This window comes from Nelumbo lutea, chromosome 1 (assembly GCF_056320005.1).
Source record: "Nelumbo lutea isolate HS-2025 chromosome 1, American lotus-T2T, whole genome shotgun sequence".
In the NCBI taxonomy this organism is placed as follows: Eukaryota; Viridiplantae; Streptophyta; class Magnoliopsida; order Proteales; family Nelumbonaceae; genus Nelumbo; species Nelumbo lutea.
Window position 1 is genome coordinate 19,829,413 of NC_142684.1, and position 15,506 is coordinate 19,844,918.

At 43.7% G+C, this 15,506-nt stretch overlaps 1 pseudogene; it reads left to right on the plus strand.

The window, feature by feature from the left end:
- Positions 1 to 8,553: 8,553 nt before the first annotated feature.
- Positions 8,554 to 15,215, plus strand: LOC148873849 (uncharacterized; annotated as a pseudogene).
- Positions 15,216 to 15,506: the final 291 nt, after the last annotated feature.

Consider the following 15,506-nt stretch of genomic DNA (forward strand, 5'->3'; position numbering starts at 1 on the left):
TGCTTTGGTGCCGTACGTGAGGTTGAAGGGAGTCTCTCCTATGGTTGTTTTCTCCGTGGTTCGGTAAGCCCACAGAACACTGGGTAGCTCGTCTGCCCACAATCTTTTAGCTCGGTCCAAACGTGCCTTCAGTCCATAGAGGATGGCTTTGTTTGTGACTTCTGCTTGACCGTTTGCTTGAGGGTGTGCAACTGAAGTGAAATTCTGTCAGATCCCATGTCTTGGCACCAATTCTGGAATTTGATGTCCTCGAACTGCTTGTCGTTGTCAGAATTTAGTATCCGAGGTAGTCCGAAGCGGCACACAATGTTCTTCCAAAAGAAGTTTTGGACGTTCCGGGCTATGATCATTACAAGAGGTTCAACTTCTACCCACTTGGTGAAGTAATCCACTGCTACTACTAAGAACTTCCTTTGGCTTTCCGCTGGCGGGAATGGTCCAAGTATGTCGATGCCCCATTGTGCGAAAGGCCACGGGCTGGTAAGATACTTGAGGTGAAAGTAGGCTAATGGTGAATATTGGCGTGCTTCTGGCATTTGTCACATTTTTTGATGAGCTCGATGGCATCTGCCTTCATTGTTAGCCAATAATACCATTGTTGTAGTGCTTTTTGGGCGAGGGCCCTACCCCCAAGTTTCTGCCACACAGACCCTCATGTGTGTCACGGAATACGAGCTCAGATTCAGTAGGTCGCAAACAACGCAGGTAGGGGAGCGTGTAGGATGTTCGGTACAACCATTCATCTATTATGACGTATTTGGCTACCTGGCGCTCTACCCTTCTGGCCGCATTGCGATCTGCGGGGAGGGTCCCGTGTAGCAAGAAGATCGCGAGCGGGTCAATCCAGTTCGGCTCTGCTTGAATGACAGGAGCGACATCCTCTGCCCTCCCCCCCCCTCCGACAATGCTAGGCTGAGGCAGGTCCTCTATGTACACTTTTCTCATAGTGATATCGCTGGTGCTAGCTAACTGGGACAAGGCGTCGGCCTCAGCGTTCTCCGACCTCGGTATTTTCCTGATGAAGTGTGACTGAAAGTTGAGCAGGGTCTCTCTTACTTTGGCTAAGTAAGCAACCATGGTTGGTTCACGGGCTTCGTAATCTCCTATGACTTGGTTGACTACGAGATGGGAGTCGCTGCAGATGACGATGTACTTGGCTTTTACTTCCCTGGCTAAGGCTAGTCCAGGTATCAAAGCTTCGTATTCTGCTTCATTGTTGAATGTCGTGAACTCGAAGCGTAGTGCGTGCTCCAATTTTGTGCCGCTTGGGTCATGCAGGACTATTCCGGCTCCGCTGCCCTACTAGTTTGAGGAGCCATCTATGTGAAGGATCCAAGGCTCCTCATCCTAGTTCGTGCTTGGCCTAACTAGGAGAGATGCCACACCGGTTGCTACGTCACGGGGCCCGGACTCAATTGGCCTGGGAGCTTCGGGCTCGCCTGAACCTGGGGCCTCGTGCTCAACCGGCCTGGGGACTTCGGAGTTGAATGTGCACTCGGCAATGAAATCTGCTAAGGCTTGGGCCTTAATAGTAGTTCGCGGCTTGTATTGGAGGTCATACTCATTGAGCTCAATGGCCCACTTAGTCAATCGACCAAAGACCTTGGGCTTAAGTAAGACTTGCCTTAGAGGTTTGTTGGTGAGGACGATAATAGTATGAGCCTGGAAGTATGGACGGAGCTTCCGAGCTGCGATGACCAGTGCGTAGGCTAGCTTCTCTATCTCTGGATATCTTGCCTCTACTCCTTGGAATACTTTACAAACAAAGTAGATGGGTCGTTGGACTCGATCTACTTCTTTTATTAGTACTGAGCTGACCACTTCGTCACTTACCGAGAGGTACAACTCTAAAATATCGCCCTCTTTGGGCCGGGTTAAGATTGGCACACTAGCAAGGTACTTCTTGAGCCCGTCAAATGTGAGCTGGCAGTCTTGGGTCCATTCGAACCCTTTGCTTTTAATTGCCTTGAAGAAAGGCAAACAGCGGTCCGCAGACTTGGACATAAAGCGGCTTAGGGCAGCTATGCAGCCATTCAACCTCTGAACCTCCTTCAACTTCCGGGGTGGTCTCATATCTAAGATGGCCTTAATCTTATCCGGATTGGCCTCAATGCCACGCCGGTTAACGATGTATTCTAGGAATTTTCCCAAGGTCACACCGAATACACACCTGTTTGGGTTCAACTTCATGTCAAATTGTCATAGAATTTGAAAAACAGAATGCAAGTCTTGTATTAATTCGTGTGAGAACTGAGTTTTGGTGACAATGTCATCTACATAACACTCTATTTTTCTGCGAATTAATGGCTCAAATAGTTTATTTACAAAACTTTGAAATGTTGCCCCAACATTTTTCAACCCGAAGGGCATAACCTTGTAACAATATAGACCGAACTCTGTGATGAAGGCAGTCTTCTCTTCGTCAGACAGGTCCATCATGATCTGGTTATAGCTCCAATATGCGTCTAAGAAACTCAGCAACTCGTGCCCCGAGGTCGCATCCACTAATCGGTCAATTCTGGGGAGGGGAAGACAATCTTTTGGGCAGGCTCGGTTTAGGTCGGTGTAGTCAATGCGCATGCCCCACTTGCCGTTAGCCTTCTTTACTAGAACGGGGTTGGCTACCCAGCTCGAGTAATAGACTTCTCTTATGAAGTCGGTTGCGAGGAGCTTCGTGACCTCCTCGTCGATTGCTTTCCATCGCTTCGAGGCTAGGTTGCGTTTCTTCTATCTAACAGGCATAGCTACATGATCAGTATTGAGCCTGTGAGTTATAAGACTACGGTCTATGCCGGGCATCTCTACCGTGGACCATGCAAAAACATCTAAGTTTTGAAGTAGGAAACTTACTAGTTTGGATCGCAGGGGTTCCTAGACTGAAGCACCGATCTGAAGTGTCCGAGTCGGGTCTTCTACTGAAGTTGGAATAACAACTGTCTCTTCCGTAGGTGGAGCTCATACTTCGCCTTGCTCCGTAGGTCACTCCAGTTCGAGGTTGTCGGCCACCTTGGTCTTTCCCTTGAGGGCGGCAACATAGCACTTGCAAGACTCAAGCTGGTCACCCCGCGCTACCCCTACTCTGAAGTCTGTAGGGAACTTCATTGTCAAATGGTAAGTGGAGACCACCGCTCGTAGGACATGGGTGATCGGCCGACCTATTATTGCGTTGTGAGGGGAGGGGGTCGTGACCACCAAGAAGTCATGGTTGAGTCTAACTACGTTGTGCCATGTGCTGACTTCCATAGGTACTATTATTTTCCCGAGGGGCCTGACTTCTTCTTCACTGAAGCCCACCAAGGAAGTATTAGCGGACCTTAAGTCACTTCCCTGCATCTGAAACTGGTTGAACACGGCTTTGAAGAGGATATCTACCAAGCTACCTGAGTCAACGAGGACGCGCCTGACCTCGAAATCATTGATCCTTACTTTTATGACAAGCGCGCCATCGTGGGGGTAGTGGATCCCACATGCATAGTCCTCCGTGAAGAAGACCAGTTCCTCTGTCTTTGGCCATTTCGGGGGATTTTGTTCCTCCCTGGCTGCTTTGCAAATTAACGTCTGAGCTGCTGCTGAGGTACAACTTGCAATGATTGAACCTCCAACTATCATGTGGATGGTGCCCCGAACTGGCCTCTCTTCTAGAGACAGCCTCTGTGACTGCTCTGTTGGCCTGCTGCTGGACTCGGGAGCATCCTTACTGTCCTCCCCTTGTCGACCTGCTTTATTATTATTATTGTTGTTATTTTGTACAAAATTTCTTAGGTATCCGCGGCGAATGAGTTCCTCTATCTCGTTGGGGAGATTCTTGTAGTTCTCGGTGCTATGACTGTGGTCTCTGTGAAAACTACAATACAAATTTTTATTTCTTTCATTGGGATTCCCCCTCAAGCGGGGTGGCCACTTCACGTATGGGGCATCCTTGATGGCCATCAAGATTTTGGCACGCTTCGCGTTCAGTGGGATGTAATTAGTTCGGTCTGCTACAGGAGCTCGGAATGGCTGACCCAACCTTGCCCCCCGAGCTACGTCCTTCTTCTTTCAGTTGTTTCCTTGGCTGCCCTTCTGGTTGATCTCTTCTTTGGGCATTGGAACTGATAGGAGCTCAAAGACAACAGGGAAGGAATAGAATGGAGGGGAGCTTTAACTTCACCCGAGCTTACATCTTCTCTACCTCTGAGCTCGGGCAAGTGGTGGGTGGTAGTTCGGTGAGCTCGGCGGTAGCGTCTTTGCTTCTTTGTGGGCTCCGCATTGGTACTGCTCACCTCCATGCTGTCAGGAATTGTTTGCACAGGAAGCAGCTCGGGCTGCTGGTGATGGCTATGGATAGAGGGGTTCTACTTAGTGTTAGCAGTTAGGATCTCGAACTGATTCTCCAAAAGTGGGGCTTCGAACTTCGATTGCTGGGGTGACGTAGACCTGGCGAGCTGGGGTGCTCCCGACCTGACTGCCCGCGGCGAGACCGGAGTGGCTGATCTTTCTTTTCTACATCGAGAGGAGGTTTGGCTCTTAGAAACCTCTCCTTGGCGAGAAGGGCGTTCATCCTAGCGGTGAGACCTAGCTTGCCATGAGGATGGGTGCCAAGGAGGGAGCTAAGGTTGAAGCTGAGGTTGAAGCTGAGGCAGCTGAGAGAATTGCTGCTAATAGTGATATTGAGAGACTTGGTGCAACACTTGCTGCTGGTAGAGCTGGAACTACTGAAACTGTTGCATCTGGGCTTGCATGGCCCGCATGGAGTGCATCAAGTCATCAAGTTGGTTCTGACTAGTCGCCAGAGGGACAACAGTTGGTTCAGGAAAGGTAGTCTTGACAGAGGGGGGAAGGGGAACACTCATAGGCGCCACTGCTCGTGGCACATTTAGGGTAGGGACTCCATCCACCGAAAGGGGAATGGTGAATTGCCCAATGCAGACCATGGGGGCCTGGAGCTGTTCCCTGGTAATGTTCATCTCCATGCTACGTCTGACATTGCTTGAAGAAGCCATGGGTGCTAAGTTTTCAGAAAAGAAGGAATTGTGAAAGTTTAGAGGGAGGTTTTTAGAAGCGTTTCCCATAGACGGCACCAAATGATGGTGCGCAATCCGGTCATTCCTTGCTGGCACTTGTGTGGCTCCTAAAAGGTACCTAAGATGGAGAAAATGAAGAATCCCCGGGGCCTTTCCCGGCGGGAACACTCTGACGCTTAAGTTAGAGTTCTGTGAAAGATGCAAGAAGAGAGGAAGAAGGCTAAGAGTGCAGATGGTGTGAGTATGTGGAAGTTACCTCTGTCCTTTGGGATTAGGCTGCTTATAATAGAACTCTGTCGAATCAGGCCCACTTGCCTTTGACAGGGCAGGTATAACCGCCACTGTCATCCTGCCGCAGCTTTCACAGCCAGGGATGAGGTGGCACGTGCAGGGCCGTCCTTGTAGGGTACTTACCTGTCAGGTGTAAGACACCTTCTAAAGGTGGCGGGCATGACACTGTTTGATGAGAGACGTGAGTGCAGTCTCTAGGTTTGTCAGGTATGGTGGTCAGGTTGCCTTTGACAGGGCAGGTATAACCGCCACTGTCATCCTGCCGCAGCTTTCACAGCCAGGGATGAGGTGGCACGTGCAGGGCCGTCCTTGTAGGGTACTTACCTGTCAGGTGTAAGACACCTTCTAAAGGTGGCGGGCATGACACTGTTTGATGAGAGACGTGAGTGCAGTCTCTAGGTTTGTCAGGTATGGTGGTCAGGTAGGAACACTCCGATCCGCCTCTAGATACCTCGAGGTAGAGATACCTCGGGCCAAACAGCTCGGTGTAGCTTGCCACAGGCAGCTCGCCACTTGCATGGTAGCTTGGTATAGGGTAGCTCGTGGAAAAGCAGTTCAGCATATCGCAGGAAGGTCTCCTGCTCGACCACCGTACCTGACAAACCTGGAGACTACTGCCACATCTCTCGTCAGACAGTGTTGTGCCTGCCACCTTTGGAAGGTGTCTTACATCTGATAGGTACGTACCCTGCAATGATGGCCCCGTTCGTGCCACCTCAGCCCTGGCTGTAACGGCTGTGGCAAGATGATAGTGGCGGTTATACCTGCCCTGTCAGAGGCAGGTGGGCCTGATTCGACAGAGTTCTGTTATAAGTAGCCCAATCCCAAATGACAAAGGTAATCTTTGGATACTTGCGCTATCTACACTCTTAGCCCCTTCTACTCTCTTTGCATCTTTCACGGAGCTCTAACTTAAGCATCAGAGTGTTCCCGCTAGACAAACCCCCCGGGGATTCCTCATCTTCTTCACCTCAGGTACCATCCAGGAGCCACGTAGTTGCTAGCTAGGAGTGACCGGATCGCGCACCATCATATATATATATATATATATATATATATATATATATATAATTGGTACTGCCTTTCTAGTTATATTGAAGGGATATGCTTTCAAAATTGGAGATATCAACCTCTAAATCAATGTCTATATCATCCTTCTCTTCTTTGTCTACATTTACAAAAAGAAAAACAAAAAAATTAATATGAAATAGAGGAAGAAAACGCAGTGTGTAATATTTACCTTTAGACTCAAACAACCAATCTTGAGTGCATATCAATCCCTCAACCGTTCTTGGAGCAAGAGAGCTATGGTATATCCAGTTGAGTTTGTTTGTCAATATATGTCTCCTCCAAATACAAGTCAAGTTGTGACTTCCTTTCATTTGTAGAACTTGACTATCAAAAGCATCATAATCCTACATAATACAAATAAACATTTAATTAAAATAAAAAACAATATATAATTATCATTTTGAATATGACTTGCTATCATTTATCAAGACAAAAATATAAAATAATAATCACCTTTATAAATCCATATTCATTGTAACGTGTTGGATTGCTACCCTCAATTGAAATTGCGGAAGCACTTAGATTGATAGATGAATAATGATTCATGTATGCTTTAAACAATGCATACAATGTGTCTCCAACATGAACACTTTTATCTTTCCTATCCTCCCCATATAACCTTGTAAATGCATATTCCACAATCTTTAACTTGTATGGGAGATTCAAAACTACAAAAATGACCACTACAAGAAAATTGACCTTTCGCAATAGGCACTTCATTATAGTTACACATGGTTGTTGCCAAAAGATAAATATTAACAACAATTGATCAATGTCTCTTGAAGGACGTGGCTTATTGGCTTGCGACATTCAGAGGTGATTTTCGTGGATAGTGATAGGGCTTATCTGATCATTTCCGAAGTGGGTGGGGCGGGAGCCAACTCCATCGGTCAAGAAACGTGATCCTAGAGCACTCGGAGATGATAAGTCGCACATAGCAAAAGCCAATCTCCACATCATGCAGGTCGCCACCTCAACCTCAGCCAAATCTGTAAGTCCTCGACGGGAGGTCTCCCCTTTTGTCATAGTTCCCGGTCTGCTCTACCAAGATATATATGACTCAACCCTAGTTGAGGTAGTGTTGGGCACTCTCTCAAGGCGTTTGAGGTGCATCCAAAGTGAGTCTAAGGTGGCTCCTAGGTGAACTTGACCAACTTGGTAAAAGGACGTCATTGCCTATGTGGCACCGAGGTGTTATGCAACGGTTTGGAAGTGCCACATGGCGTGACATCACTAGAGGGCCAAATTTCCCCTCATCATATAGTATAAAATAATTTATAATATATAACATATTAAGAGAAATTAATATGTTATATATTAATACTTTTAGGTAAGTAGCTTGTTTAATAAATTTTCAATTATTTTCTAATATTTTTACTTTTTAACATTAACAAAAAGGTTAATAAAATATTAATTGTTCAAATATAAATTAAATTATCATTTAAAAATTTATAAAAATATATAATTTTTACTCAATATATCAAATTTGTTAAAATTTCTAAGATATATATCAAATGAAAATTGATAATTTTTAATTACTAAAATAATTATTTCATTTTTAAAATTTGTATTTATATAATTTTTTAAACTAAAAATCATTTTTCATATAAATGTGAATTAGTGGATTTGATAGATTCAATTTAATGTTATATTTTTGAATATTTTGTAAAAAACTTTTTATTTTTTGTAAATGATAAGTATATTGTTATTTAATATAAATTAAAATGTTAACTAATAATTATAAAAATGTATAAAAATTGTACCATATGTGTCATGCACAAATTTATAAATTTTAAGTACTAAGAAAATTATTCTATTATTAATATTTTATTTGTATAAATTTTTTGGGATTAAAATCATCTTTTGATGTAAATTTGGTTTTGATAGATTATTTATTCCATTTATTTATAAAATTCTAATTTATTTTAAATATTATTTCTTTTAAATTTTTAGTTGGAATTATTAATCATAAATATGTATTGTTTATTTGGATGAACATAAAAATAAATAAAAATTATTTTATTTCATTAAATGATACAAAAGGTGAGATGAGTGGCTTGAAGTAGTATTAAGAGTTTCGGCGCTATTATTGAATGATGTGTGGTTCAAATCATGCTTTGAGCATTAGTTAGCATTTTTAGTAGAAGGTGTTAATTATATTTTCGGATTGGGTGAGACGGGTCGGAACATGTTTAACGGATTGGGACAGGTTTGGGAAATTGAAAGAAATACTTCGACAGGTTTGAAACGGGTATGGGATCGAGGTACAGAGGCGGGTTCAGCAGGTAGGACAATTTGGACGGATACCCCTTGTTGCTACTCCTATTTCCTATATGGTTTAGGTAATTAATCCTTGCTCCACGCCGGAGTCAAGAGTGTTTTTTTAACTAAAATTCCACCACGGCCATTTCCTCGAATGGGGGAATATCATTCCAATATAAATGGGAATGGGATTTTGATTCTACTCAACTAAAATCGAAATAATTCATTCCGGTTCCAGACCCCTATTCCTACAAATCAAACGGAGCCTAATATTTTAAGCGATAATATGAGCATATAAAATTTTATTAATTTTATTTTAATTTGTGTATAAGTCTCAGAACAAAGTTTCACACTTAATTTCTTGGCAAGAGAGGTACACTCGAATCTGAGTTCATTTGAATTTGATTGACCTGGTTGGGTTTGGGATATAACGGGCCAAGAATTAAATATACCTTAGCTTTTTCTGTTTTCTTTTTAAATGAAGGGATTTTTCTTAACTTCACAACATGTATTTCGGAGACAAGTTTAATATTTTAGTATTAACTTTAAAATACTTATTTCTATCTCCATTTTACCCATGAAAAATCTGTCCCAGTGGTATAAAGAATAGGAAAATGTAGTGATCAATCTTCTTAAAACTTGTCTCTCTCGCACTCTGGATTTTTTTGTTGCGCTGGTTGGCCGCTTGGCAGCTACGTCGCACGACGATGACACCATGTCTGTCTTCATCGACTGCAATGGTGCAGGAGCAGAGTTCATTCACACGAGTGCCGACTTCACCGTAGCCGACATCCTCGACCCTGTAAAACTAGAGCTTTTCTGGTTTCTTCTTTTTCTTGTTTTCATTCATTGAAGATTCAGATATATATATACAGCCATACACAGCCATCGAATCTCCTAAGTTTATAGGAATTCAAACTCAAAATGGAGACTCCTACTCCTAATTCGATCCTAACTCAGCGGAGTCTCCTAATCCCGGAGACTCCCAATTCAATCATAACACCCCCCTCAAGTTGGAGCATGCAGATTGTGAATGCCCAACTTGCGGAGAAAATACTCAAATTCTCTGCAACCAAGTGCCTTTGTAAAAATGTCAACTAGCTGAACGGTAGTCGACACATAAGCAGGACGAATGCAACCATTTTGAATGTCATCACGAACAAAATGGCAATCAACTTCAATATGTTTCGTAGGCTCATGAAACACTGGATTTGCTGCAATATGCAAGGCTGCTTGACTATCACAATATAATCACATTGGGTTCGAATGCGTCACTCCAAGAGCCAATAACAATCCCTTCAGCCATTTTAACTCACACACGGCCGTGGCCATAGACCGATACTCTGCTTCTGCTAAAGAACGAGCCACAGTGTGTTGTTTCTTAGTTTTCTAGGAAATCAGCGATTTCCCAAGTAGAATAAACCACCCAGATAGGGAACGTTGGGATGAAGGACAACTCGCCCAGTCTGAATCACACCATGCATATAACTACAAGTCACAATCTGAACGCAAGAGAATTCCTTAACCAGGATTTCCTTTCAAGTAGAGCACCACTCGCAATGCAGCCTCCCAATGTCTTTCTTGCGGTTGCTGCATGAATTGGGACAGAACATGCACACAATAAGACAACTCAGGATGAGTTGCTGAGAGATAAATAAGTCTGCCCACTAAGCGCCTGTATTGCTCAGGATCAGATAAGAGAGGCCCATCTGTCAAGGCCAGATTGTGATTTTGCTCCATAGGAAAAGGAGCAAGTTTGGCACCAAGTAATCCAACTTCAGTGATAATATCCAGAGCATACTTTCGTTGAGACAAAAAAATTCCTATTGAGTTTCAGGCAACTTCAATGCCCAAAAAATATTTCAATGGTCCCAAGTCTTTTATATGGAAGCAGTCACTCAAATATTTTTTGAAGACTTGAATTGCCATACGATCATTACCTGACATGATAATGTCGTCCACATACATGAGGACAAGCACATGTACCATGTCTCGATGAAAGGTGAATAGGGAGTAATCTGAACCTGATTGCTGAAACCCATATGTCTTCAAGGATGTGGTTAATTTAGCAAACCAACATCTTGGCGCTTGTTTCAAGCCATACAGAGACTTTCACAACTAACACACCATACCTGGTTTATCTGACTGAAAACCAGGAGGCATTCTCATGTAGACCTCCTCATGAAGGTCACCGTGCAAGAATGTGTTATATACGTCCATTTGATAAAGCTCCCAATTTCTAGCTGCTGCGACTGCAAGAAAGGTACGGACAGTAACCATTTTTGCAACTCGGACAAAAGTTTCATTATAATCAATTCCCTCAACCTGCTTGTTCCCAAAAATCATGAGACGGTCTTTGTATCTTTCCACTGTCCCATCAGCATTGTACTTGATTCGATATACTCATTTGCATCCTATGGCTCATTTTCCGGATGGCAAAGGCTCTACGGTCCATGTCTGATTATTCTCAAGTGTCTGTATTTCTTTATGCATTGCATCCCTCCATTTTTCATCCTTTACAGCCTCAGCAAAAGAAGTAGGTTCAACTCCTGTAGTAATAGATGCCAAAAAAGCACGATGTCGACAAGAAAACTTATTACAATTCACATAGTTATCTATGGGATAAGGACTACCTGCAGGATGTGATTGGCTGAGTGAGCTTGCAAAGGGACACGGAGAGGGACTCAAGCACTGTGTGGTGTGAAGCACATAGTCTCTTAACCTTGTGGACTGTTGTTTCTGTCGATGCCCACACCCAAAATGAGAATCAGAGTGCTACTGTTGCTCAACACCACTCCCTTGACGTCAAGACTACCTTCGCTTGCATTTTCTGTGGTGACGTCAAAAGAATGCATGGGTTCACTAGTATTGGCATTCGGGTCCACGTGGGTTCCTTCTTCTACACTGATTCCTTCTTCTGCGAGTTCACCTCGCTGGTTAGTTTTCATCTCACCATTTGCTTGTCCAGGTGAATAAGTGGATGGTACCAACACCTCATCTGTCCCACTTATTCCACAATCTTGTGCTTTGTTCGGCTGTGCATCCTCTTTGTATGCATACGGGAATTCATGCTCAAAGAAAGTAACATCTCTAGAAGCAAAGAACATGCTGGACTCTAAATCATACAAGCTCCATCATTTTTTCCCAAAAGGATATCCGACAAAAACACATCGTCTGCTTCGACTGATAAATTTATCCCCTCCATGACTATGATTGTGTGCATATGCTAAGCAACCAAAGACTCGCACATTATCATAAGAAGGAGGCTGTCCAAATAACATTTCATAGGGAGTCTTTCCCTTTAACAGAATGGACAGTGTCCAATTGATCAAATAACATGCGGTCATGATGCATTCCCCCCAAAAATCAATAGGCAAGTTGGCTTGGAAGCGCAAAGCTCGGGCAACATTGAGTATGTGGTAGTGCTTGCGTTCAACCCTTCCATTTTGTTGAGAGGTCCCAACACAAGTGGTTTGATGAATAATACCACTTTCAGCAAAATAACTAGCCAAGCATACAAATTTAGTCTCATTATTAGTATGGATCACCTTTATAGGTTTGTTAAATTGCCTTTGAACCATAGAAAAAAAAATTTTGAAGAACTCGTCCCACTTCCGTCTTATCAACCAGAAGATAAATCCAAACACCTCTAGAAAAATCGTCTACTATGGTCAAGAAATAATGAACACCACAAGAAGTTGCAGTTCTATAAGGTCCACACAAATCACAATGAATTAACTCAAAAAATCGGATGCTTTATTATTACTAGAAACAAACTCTTCTCGACATTGTTTAACTCGGAAGCATGCATCACAACCCTTAATACTGTCATCATTATTATTCTTAGTACTAATAAAAGGCAACAACTTAACAATTCTATAAGAAGGATGCCCTAACCTTTGATGCCAAATATCACATGTCCTGCTCTCTATAGTCTTCATTGCTCTTGTTGATGCAATGCTTCGGAAATAATAGAGTACCTCTCGCTGCTCACCCACTCCAATCAGCATCCTCGTTGTGCGGTCCTATATCACACAAAGTTTATTAGTGAACTGGACAATATAATTTGATTCCTCAGTCAATTGCGATACAGAAAGTAAGTCGCAATTCAAACTAGGCACATATAAAACACTAGTCAGTTTCAGATGATTGTTTAGTGCAATTGTGCCTTCTTTCTCTACTATTGTCGCTTTCCCGTTTGGTTGGCCGATAGAGTACGGAATGACATTCTTTATGTCTTTCATCGACTAGAGGCTTCCTGTCATATGATGAGAGGCCCTTGTATCTATTATCCATTCTGATAATTTTTTCTTACCACTTAGTCGTCGATTCCCATATTTCTGTGTTCAAAAGGTTGAACAACATGTTCCACTACTCACTACTCAGTCCATTTAACCCAGTATTGGTTGGATCAATTAATTCTCCTTGAGATGCATTTTCTTGCGTAGAGGCTTTGGCTGTATTGGCCTTGACTTGGCCGCCACGACCTTTTCCTCCTACCCCTACTCATTTTTCTTTGTTTTCAGTCATGCCGACTATTGTGTCTAAAAGCACACAATCGGCAGCAGAATCGCCACAAAAGACAAAGAACCGATCGCCGGATCTCCCTAATACTTGTCGCAGAACTTCGACTCGCCAGAAACCACGTTCTGATCGAGAATGAACCCCCGAGTTCTCTACTCTTACCTGGTGAGGCGAAAATCCAAACTTTTTTTTTTTTGCCCCGCGAAAGCCTTTTTCTCCATTCGTAACCTTTTTCTCTCGCCGCGCGAAGAATACAAACCTTTCTCTGTTCGAGTCAGTTCGACAAGGAACAGAATCAAACATTTTCTGTTCGACAAGAAATCGAGAAGACAGCCGGTTTTTTTCCGAAGAATCAAAACTTTCTTCTTCACAACAAAGGTAAAATTTATGAAGTTTCTCCGGTACATGAAGTTTCTCCGGCCGATAATCTACAGAGTCAACTCCCCGTCGGTAACCCAACAATCATCACAGCAGCAACAATTCAGCTCCACGACGACCTCCACTTCAATTATCATGACCACCCCTGGTAGTAATTCTAATATGAGGACCAAAGACGTAGACTACTCGATGATCTCTTCTCCGATGCCTCAGTTGGTACCAAACCCGTCTTCCGTGAACAAGCCAAGTGGAGGGTTTTTTTTGTCTTCCTTAGCAGCCCTCCAATCGTTCAATCAGCCCATGAACGCCGGTGGAGATTTCGGGAGTTCCAATCTGGCTCTGCTACAGGGATTCAGTCTGCCTTCCGAGAAAAACGCAATTCAACGGACCATACATCAACTGCTGCCTTCGGAGGAAAACGCAGTTCAGCGGACCAGAAGGACACCGAAGGAGACGATGAACAGTGGTACTTCAGAAACCACGGGTGCAGGCGACCTCGATGAAACGAGAAGGAGTGTTGCCGCTGATTCAATCCTTGTTTTCATTCTGACAATTCTTGTTTTCATTCATTGCCATCGAATCTCCTAAGTTTACATGAATTCAAACTCAAAACGGAGACTCCTACTCCTAATTCGATCCTAACTCAGCGGAGTCTCCTAATCCCGGAGACTCCCAATTCAATCCTAACAGACCCACCACACACACCTCGAGTCGTTTATTCTTTTTTCCCCCTCAACGGAGTGGTCAACTATGAGGGCATCACCAAACCACTGCTCGCCGTGCAGGTGACGGAATTAATCGACGGCATATTCGTAGGATGCACCGTTAACCACGTGGTTGCCGACGGCACATCGTTCTGGCACTTCTTCAATTCCTGGTCTGAGATCTCTAGGGGTGCTGATCGTATCTCGCGTCCTCCAGTTCTCCAACGTTGGTTTCCAGCTGGTGCAGATTGTCCCGTCCGCTTTTCTATCTCTAACAAGGAAATGTTCTCGCTGAGATATACCCCACCACCATTTGAAGATAGAGTGTTTCATTTTACCAAAGAAAAGATCGCAAGTCTCAAAGAGAAGGCGAATATACTGAATGCGGGACGGACAAGATATCCTCTCTGCAAGCAATATTGGCTCATATTTGGCGATCTGTGGTCCGTGCCCGAGGACTCGACTCCGGCCAGGAGATCTATTATCGGTTGCTCATAGGTAAACGGGCTAGGTTGCAACCGCTCTTGCCTGATGAACAGTTTGGTTGCTTTGCAGATGAAAGGACGGCAACGGCAAAGGTAGGGGATCTGCTAGAACGAGGTCTGGGGTGGGCGGCCTGGCTGTTGAGCCAGGTCGTTGCGTCGCACAATAATGCAACAGCTGAGAAGAGTTTGGTGGAATCTCAGACGAAAGAACCTGCGTTTCTGTTCATGGATAGGATGGTATGTAATAATGCTTTAGTGACAGGGAGCTCGCTGAGGTTCAATGTATTTGGTAATGATCTTGGGTGGGGCAGATACGTAGTGGTTTTGGAAACAAGTCGGATGGGAAGATAACGGTTTTCTAAGGGAGGACTGAAGGGAGCGTCGATGTTGAAGCCTGCCTTTTGCCGCAGACGTTGAAGGCGATGGGAGATGACGCGAAGTTCATGGATGCAGTAGGCACGTTAGATAAGTACAATGAGTAACGTGATAGCTGTATGACACATGTTTCAATTAACGTGCTTTTCATTCTATCTGTAGGGCAGAAATATGAGTTGTTCCAATTAATGTCCTTTTCGTTCAAAAGGACACATTTTGCTTTTCATAGTCTCTCTCGCTTTCACTCGAGTGTAATGCCTACAAAAATATGAGCTGGCATTCTCTGTATCCACCACCACCACGGCGCAGAAAACTTTCTGCATCCGCCAATAAAGTCATGTCACATTGTTTTTTCTGAAATTCATTGAAAAACTTAAACCGGGTTAACTTAATTTGGCTGTTTCTGGGCTGGG